Source organism: Arachis ipaensis, chromosome B05 (genome assembly GCF_000816755.2).
Source record: "Arachis ipaensis cultivar K30076 chromosome B05, Araip1.1, whole genome shotgun sequence".
Classification (NCBI taxonomy): domain Eukaryota; kingdom Viridiplantae; phylum Streptophyta; class Magnoliopsida; order Fabales; family Fabaceae; genus Arachis; species Arachis ipaensis.
Window position 1 is genome coordinate 123,322,990 of NC_029789.2, and position 9,133 is coordinate 123,332,122.

The 9,133-nt window shown below is 34.6% G+C and overlaps 1 pseudogene; it reads right to left on the minus strand.

Annotated features, from left to right (window-relative positions):
• Positions 1,959–5,917, minus strand: LOC107643996 (annotated as a pseudogene).

Here is a 9,133-nt window from a genome sequence, read left to right on the forward strand (position 1 = left end):
GTATCCCTAATACCTAATCCTCCTGCCTTTTAGGAGTTATGGCGACCTCCCACCTGACCAGAGGCAGCCCTTTTCCAGTCGCTTGGCCTTTCCACAAGAATTGTCTCATCAAGGAATCAATTTTATTACATGCATACTTAGGGAGAAGAGAAATTTGCATTTCATAAACTGGGATAAAGGCCATAACCGATTTAACAAGACAAAGCCTCCCTGCCTTATTCAGTAGGCGTCCTTTCCAACTGGAGAGCTTTCTCGAAATTTTTTCAATAATCTCCTGAGCCGTCTTCCTGGAAGCTCTGGCATGACCGATGTTAATTCCCAGGTATTTACCCAAATCATTGCAGAACCGGATGTTAGAGACCCCTGAGAGAACCTCTTTTCTCCTCTCCGACACCCTCTTGGAACACTGGGCCTTTGACTTATGAAGATTTACCTTTAAACCTGACGCTCTAGAAAACAAGTCCAAACAATGCATGACCTCTATTACTTGAGCTTTTGATGCCTTACAGAAAAGTAAAAGATCATCTGCAAACATCAAATGAGAGAGTCGTGGTCCATTCCTAGAAACCGCAACTGGGTTCCACAAACCTTGGGAAACTCTATGAGAGATAAAGCAGGCAAGCATTTCCATACAGAGTACAAATAGATAAGGAGACATAGGATCTCCTTGCCTCAACCCTCTCTTCGGATTGAAATTTTGGAGCCTGTTCCCATTCCACAAAACTGCCAACGAAAAGGAAGTCACACAATTCAATATAAGATCAATGGTAGCCTTTGGAAACCCAAACCGGACCAAAGTAGCTTCCAGAAAACACCAGTCTACCCTGTCATAAGCTTTTTCCAAATCAATCTTGAATGCCATGGTCCCTTTTCGAGACTTGGTGTTCCTCATGAAGTACATAATCTCTTGAGCAATGATAATATTCTCTGTGGTTCCTCTTCCTGGAATGAACTCTCCTTGCAAATGACCAATGATCATGACATTTACTATGCAAAATTGCAAATATACAAATATACTAAAATCAAAATAATTAAAATGAAGATAATACCTCACAAAGGCAACTTTGCAAAACAATGGAAGTGTCTAACCAAAAGTGACTCGGACTTTCCTACTACCTCTACTCCTACACAAGTGCATCATTTTTAATTTTGACTCCGTTGGTCTCCTCACAGTACGAATCGGACAAATAATTCTAATATGATCATACAAATGTTTAGTTCCTTGATTAGTGTCAGCTCCAAGCTTTCTTTTGTACGCTTTGATTCACTTATTGTTCTCCCTCTTGTGTTCGTGCATCATTTGCTTTAGTTGTTTGACCTTCGTTCATTATTTTCAACAGGAGTAATATGATCTTATAGTAATTTAATTAATTCTTGTGTATTATTATTCAATTGATCATTACTTTCCACAAAAATAGAATTTCACCACTGTCCATCCTGTACAAAATAAGCAATTAATAAATTCAAATTCTAATTGCACTAGGTCAAGCAGAATTTTATTTGCAGGTCTTTCAATTTTACATTTGACCCTATGTTACTCATGATAATAAAACGATATTTTTTTTTATTTTAACAATATGCAAATTAGTCCTTGAGCATACAACATCAGAGTTCATCATAACTCAATATTCTGGCAGAAAGCTATGGCCACGAACCCATGAATCTGGTCAGTTTAGCAGCTTAGATTAAAACGTTTATGAAAACTTTTTTGCTGAAATTTTCGTTTTCATTTAATTTATACTAGCTAGTAATGAGTAAATAAATTACTTATGACTTAAAAAGTTTTATTTTAACTTAATAAATTTTTGTTTTCTTTTAATTTTATTTTAACCAATCTTTCTTAATAAAACTCATACTAATGATCTTTTAGAGTAATTTTCTCAAAAAGGAAAATTGCATGGGATCAGTTATATGTTGTTGAAGCTTATCCTATGTTATCTAATAAGGATAATACACCGTCTTTGTAATTGTTTTCTATATCAACGTTAAAGTTTCTGGTATACACTGTCTTTGTAATTTAAACAGCTTTCATTGGAGCTGTATTTATGTCTATTATACATTTACATCTACATTCTTTTGAGAATTTACTGTTTTACAGCTTTGCAAGAGAGGAACATGCTCATGCTCACTAGTTGGTGATTCATGGCTTCCAACAACTTCTTCCTCCTTCTCCTCTGTTGCTTTGCCCCACATTACAGTGTAAAATCCAACTGATGTTACTGTAGCTCCAATTATGCTGCATAATTCAGAGACCATCATGTTATGAAAATAAAAAAAAAATGGTTAATAGCCATATACTATGGGAAATTTTCCAAGTATTCCGGAAATAATGGCGTTCCAGTGATTTTAGCCATTGATTTCACCTATGTATTTATTTTATGACTGAGATTAACTGCTAAAATTATTGAAGCACTAATATTTCTGGTATACTTGAAACCCTTTCCATATTATATAATATTATAGTTTTCTTTTATGTATGTGTGTTTAAATAGTGATGTTTTAATTTTTCTTTACTTTTATGTATCTTCATATGTTAGTAAGAAAAGCAAAATCACGTATTGTGCCTCTTTTTCTTTTACCACGTCTTAATCTTAATTAATCAATCTTGTATTCACACAATATAATTAAACTTTTAATCACTCTAACCTATTGATGAATTACACTTCTCTTAATAATTGCATTACTGATAAAAAATACAAAAAAAAAAAAAAAAGATTTTGCTTAGCTTCATTGGCAGTTCTATATATTCAACTAGGGAAATATGGGAACAATTCAAGAAGCAGAGTGGTGCATGAAGGATTCTTCACCAATGTTTCGCTTAAGGATATGTTGGCTAAAAACTGAGGTGAAAATTTTATGGATGAGTTCTGCCTGATGCAAAGTTTCCAATACATTTTTACTGGGTTTAAAATACCAACTCAAAATGCCTGTAATGTGCGCATAACAGTTTTGAATTTTATATCAACGGCCTTATTTTTGGCCTAATATTTAGTTGTTAATCTAACATATTCTCAACATTCTTCTTTGAAATCACTGTAACATACATATTCTGGTTCATTCTTTGATGATTTTATAAACAATAATACTACGTGTATACAAAAAATCAGCCATCTATTCGAATACATATTGAAATATAAATGTATTTATACACATATACTTAGTAGCTGATTTTTGGTGTGCAAGTAGCATTTTTTTCTTTTTCCAATCAAATTCAAACACAAAATTGGTAAGTGTAAGGAATATAAATTGCTTTGTTTATATGGAATTCTTCTCTATTTACTTAAGCACCATGTTCCAAAAAGAAAAAAATGAATAAAATAAAATTGAACATAATAATTACCTTCCAACATGTAGAATATCCCCAAGGAACATGATACCCATGGCAACAGCAATAACAATTGAGAGTGGCTTGAACATTGCTACATATACAGGACCCTTTAAGTGTATTCCCCATGCATATATTGCACTGCTCAAGAACTTATTAAATATTCCCTAAATATACAAAATGTATTATAAGCACTTGGATTTGTCTCTGCTATTAAACCAAAAGCATATGCAAATATGGCAGCAAACAAGTTGTAAAAGCAGACCATAGATAGCTCATCTGGAAACTCCTTCAAGATTTCCACCTGTCAAATAATTATCATAGAATCGTCATAAAGTTCAGAAAATAAGGACATAATAAGGAGAAATTCAATTCACTAATTGAACCACTGGCCCATCATACATGTGACATTCACAATATCACATATACTATCCTACGTCTAAGAAGATGTATTTTAAAATGTTCATATTAACAAAAGTATATGTACCTGTAGAATGAACCATAGTGTGAGTAGGATATTGCCAGCTGTGAGAAGAAAACCACCAATGACCCAATTTGTATCCACTGATTCAAAGTTTCCATTTAATCGTTGAACAAGATGGAGAGAAGGGGAATCATCAGCAATAATGATGGATGGGCCTTTGTAGAATGTCACTATAAATGCACCTCCTATTGATATTATGCTTCCCACAATTTTAGCTTGGGTTGTTCTAGTTTTTACATCTATCTTTTCCATCCTTAGTTGTGGTAGTAATAGCATTGTGAAAAACAAACATAACACGGAACAAGAATGGATAATAGGGTAAGATACTAAGACAGTGATTCAGAAAGAAATTATTACCTGCATGTAATTGCAATAAGGTTATGAATGGAAAACATATACTTCTCTAAATCTTTCTGATAATCAAATACTTTCTTATATGCCAAACATGATTTAATTGCAGTCTGCAATCATAATTTCAGGGTAATATGACAACCACACTAAGGTTTAAAAAAATTGTTGTGACAATTTTCCTCTTGTATTTGTATTACATTTGAGCTAACAGTTTAACACTAGTCAATTTTTAATTGTTTTTTTCAATAAAGCACTGGCTTGTAATATTTACTGAAATATAATATCGATGTATAAGATTACCTTAAGGATGTGTGTGGTTTGGGAAAATTATAAATAATTCCTAAGAATTTTAAAATGAGAATATTATATTTTCATGTTTGGTTCAAAGTTTTAAAAATTATTCTCAAGTAAATTTAATTTCAGGAAATTAAAATACCATCATTTTAATTCTCATATTCCTCTTGAGGGATTGGCGGGGTTTGTTGTCCAAAGAATATGGAAAGTTCGATAATTTTAGGGAGTCAAAGTTACCTTATTTAAGATTTATAATTTCATATATGTAGTATTTACATTTTTTTCTAAAGTTAAGAGTGAGACTCGAATCCGAGACCTCTAAGTGAGGATGGAGAGACTATACTATTTGAGTTATAGTTCGTTGGCATACTTAGTATTTACAAGTACATCACTTATATATCTAATATTGATAATTTATTCCAACTGTAATTAATAAATACAAAATAAGATAACTTTGATTTGACTTGGACTGATTTTTATTTTCTGACCATTTTTTTTTCTTCTTTGAAACACCTTTGAGCAGCAAATGATGATTGTACAGGTAAATCCATAAATTGAGAAAGAGAAAGGAACCTGCAAATGATGGCAAGTATGAAGGTGAAAGCAGCAATGAACGAGTACTTGATTACAGCAACAAGAATGGCAAAAGAGTTGAACAGCTGCCAGAGAACTTGAATACTGATAGCTGAGGAAAGTGTGGGATTACTGTAACTAATTCCAGCATACCCCAGCATCTGTGATGAACATCTGCAAAAAATTCACAACAATTAAGGGTGAAAAGAGCCTTAATGATGGTGAATTCCAAAAGTCAACTCAAAGAAAAAGGTATATATAGGAATAGTTGACTTACCCTATGACCCCAAGAAGGGCAATTTTGGAAATGATTGAGAAACTCAGTGGAGGAACCACTCTTGATCTGCAAAAACAAGATGAATTCATATAAATCCATCAAGTGTTGATGTTTTTTCTTGGAGGGTTTGTTGCTAATTACTAACCTTCTATAGAAGAAAGTGATAGGACAGAGTACAATGGTTGAAACAGAATAAGCATATGGAACAAAGACATAGTTGCTCATGCCTCCATTGCTGGCTGCTTTGAAGAGAGTGAACAAGCCTGTGTTGCTGCATTCATTCGCCACAAGCACCACAAATGGCACCAGTTCCTTGTAACAACCCCTTCTATCCATCAAATATCTCTATCTTACTCTACTCTTGTTCACAGTTCGGAATATATGTGTTGAGTTATATGTTGTACAAAAAATAATTTATTAATTTTGTATGGAACATATGTTTTTCTATAAAAAATAAAAAATATCTGTTTTGGATTAAACTGATCCTCCACTTTCCGGTCTCTAATACTGTATTACTGTTTTCTTGTGACCACACTTTCACAACTGGACAAAGTACTAAAGTAGTAGGAACGGAAAGTGGTTACTTGAGGACACTTGAATTTGATCACTTTCAATTTTAAGATAAGAATTTGCAACTGATCCTATATATTCGATGATGATTTGCATACATCATAAGTTTTATAGTGGAATGGTTGGATTGACTTGTACTTCCTACCCTTGTTCTTTTCCTTCTATTCTTTTTATTTTTTCCCCTAAATAATCCATTTTCATTTTTTGTTTTGTTTTGTAGATTCGAGATTGTAACTTGTGATCCTAATTCATTGTTTTTCTGGTTTCATGTCAATTCTGAATTTACTGCAGAACAAAATGAAGCCTTATTAGCACTCCCCACTTACTTATTAGCACTCTTAGGAAAGTATAATATTCATAACAGAAACCAGTGTTAAGGCCATAAATGTTTCAAGTAATTAGTGCACATCATGTTTAATAGATTAATTTTTCTATTTTTGTAAGATATCCACCACCAGGACTAATGAAATGTCTTTGTCACCTAAACCTCCATTAAAAATCACGCTATATTCGTGGTGATATAGTGTTATGTATTCATAAAATTGAGGGATCGAATTCAGGACCTAATGAAATAGCTACTAAAGTACTTATTTCAACATAGCTAATGCCAAATCTTATGTTGAATTATCTATACGATTTGGAGAATTTTTTTTATTCCCGATATACCTCCAATTTTGAATTCTTGATTTGAGTTACAGCAAAACAAGAACAGAGCGGTATAAAGTACAATGATTTTTTGGTGAAGATAAAGTACTATTACTTTTAATCTATTTTGTATTTTAAAGAAGACGAAAAAATAAGGTTAGATAATATTTTCAGTAGTGAATTTAATTTGTATTTGTCGTAGTGTCACTGTTTTCTCTCTGTCTATCCTCTGGAATGGGGATAGATTAAATAGCTTCACTCCAAGCAGGGGTCTTAAGCAAAGAGATCCTATATCACTGTATCTGTTTGTGTTGTGTATGGAGAGATTGTCCTGCTCTATTAATCAGCAAGTTGATAGGGGCTTGTGGAAGCCGGTTGCTATTTCTAGAGGGGGTCCAAAAATTTCTCATTTGATGTTTGCCGATGATTTGCTTCTTTTCTGTAAAGCCAAAAAACAACAAGTTCAAACTGTAATGGAAGCTTTGGAAAATTTCTGTAAGGCCTCTGGGATGAAGGTTAATGGGGAGAAATCTAAAGCGCTATACTCCAGGAATGTTTCAGCGACAAGAAAAGAGATTTTCACCGGAGTGTCCTCCATCAGATTCGTCCAGAACTTGGGCAAGTATTTAGGGGTGAACCTTAATCACTCTCGGATGACACGCGCAACCTTCAACGATGTTCTGGACAAGATTCGGGGAAGGCTAGCCAGCTAGAAAGGGAGATTGCTTAATAAGGCGGGTAGACTCTGTTTGCTCAATTCGGTAGTGACTGCGATTCCTACTTACCACATGCAGGTATCTCTCTTCCCTAAAGGGGTAACTAATAAGATAGAATCCATGATGCGAAACTTTCTATGGAAGGGTCAAACTGATGGTAGAGGCCTGAATCTAGTTAACTGGAAAGTGTTAGTCACTCTAAGAAGTTTGGAGGTCTAGGAATTAGAGATCCTTTTTGTGCTAATATTGCTCTTCTTAGAAAGCTAGTTTGACAACTTTTTCACCATCCTGACAAGCTATGGGTTCAACTGTTGACGGAGAAATACCATTCTTCTAAGGATGATTGTTTTAGTCGGTCTCGAGGAAGGGGATCTTATGTTTGGAAGAGTATATGTCGAGTTTGGAATATCTTGAAGGAAGGTTTTATTTGGTGCATTAGAGATTTGGAACAGAATTTTTGGTTTTATAAATGGAGAAGAGAGGCGACTGTGTCAGGAGATGGATTATGTTCACATTTCTGATTCGGATCTCAGGATCTTAGATCTTTGGTCATCTGGACAGTGGAACCTTGAGAATATCTATTCTCCTCTGCATCAGTCTCTGTAGAGCAACATTAACTCTTACAACCTAGATGTTCAAGTTGGTTTAAAAGTCGGTTGGTGTTGGACTGGTGTGGCTTCAAAGGTTTATGATACTCGTAGTGGTTATTTGTGACTCAGTAAGAAGATGTTTAGTTGGAAGAATAGGGGTAATTGGCTTTGGCTTTGGCGTCAACATGTTCCAGAAAAGCACAAATTTTTGACCTGGCTATGTCTTCGGGGGCTCTTCCTACTGTTGCCTTTCGTTTTAGGAGGGGCATTTCGTACACGGATAGTTGTCCACGATGTTTCTCAGGTCAGGAATCGGTTTTACATTGTATTCGGGATTGTCCAAAAGCCAACTAGCTTGGCAAGCTTTAGGGATCTCCGATCAACCAGTGGATTTGATGAGTTGGTTCTTATATAATAGCAAACAACATCCCTTTAGATTCTTTTCTGGTCTCTGGTAGATTTGGCGTTCGAGAAATAACGAAATCTTTCATCCTCACGAGCATTGGACCACAGACAAGGTGATTGGTATGGCTTTGTCTTTGGAAAAAGAGCTCCGAAATATTTTTGAATTGCAACGACTGTGTATCCCCTCCACCATTATTGGCTCTTGGATTCCCCCTTCAGTGGGTACCTTTAAGATTAATTGTGATGCTAGCTATCCTGGCAATGGTGCTCGAGTTGGTTTTGCTTGTGTTAGTAGAGATTGGAAGAGAAGGTGGCAACGAGGCTGTCTGGGAACAATTGAGAGTCGTAGCATTTTGCAAGGAGAGTTGTTTGCTATTTGGAGAGGCTTTCTTTTAGCATGGGACTCGGGACAAAGAGACATTATATGTGAGACAGACTGTGTGGAGGCTTTTACTATTATCAATAATTTACAGGATTGCTCTGGGTTTATTGATTCTTTGGTGTTAAAAATCCGAGATATCATGTCTTGGAAATGACGTGCTGATCTCTGGTTGATCTTGAGAGATGCAAATAAAGTAGCAGACATCATGGCAAAGACTGCAATGAGGACCCTTTCTCCCCAAGTAGAGTTTCTGTTGCCTTGAAAGGAGTTTGAGAGTAGTATTCAGCGAGACTACCTTTCTTAAACAGTTTCTTATTTATTTTTTCTTTTTTAGTTGTTGTTTTTTTCTTTTAAGTCACCAAAAAAAATTGTATCTGTCTTGTTGTAATAAATGGCTAAGGAAGGCTAATAGTCTACAAAAATGAAATTATCCAAATTTGACGAAACAAAGAAATTTAATGAGAAAAAGAAAAAATATGAAAATAAGAAAAAAAAAAGGTGTTTTTAGATTAGAATTGATG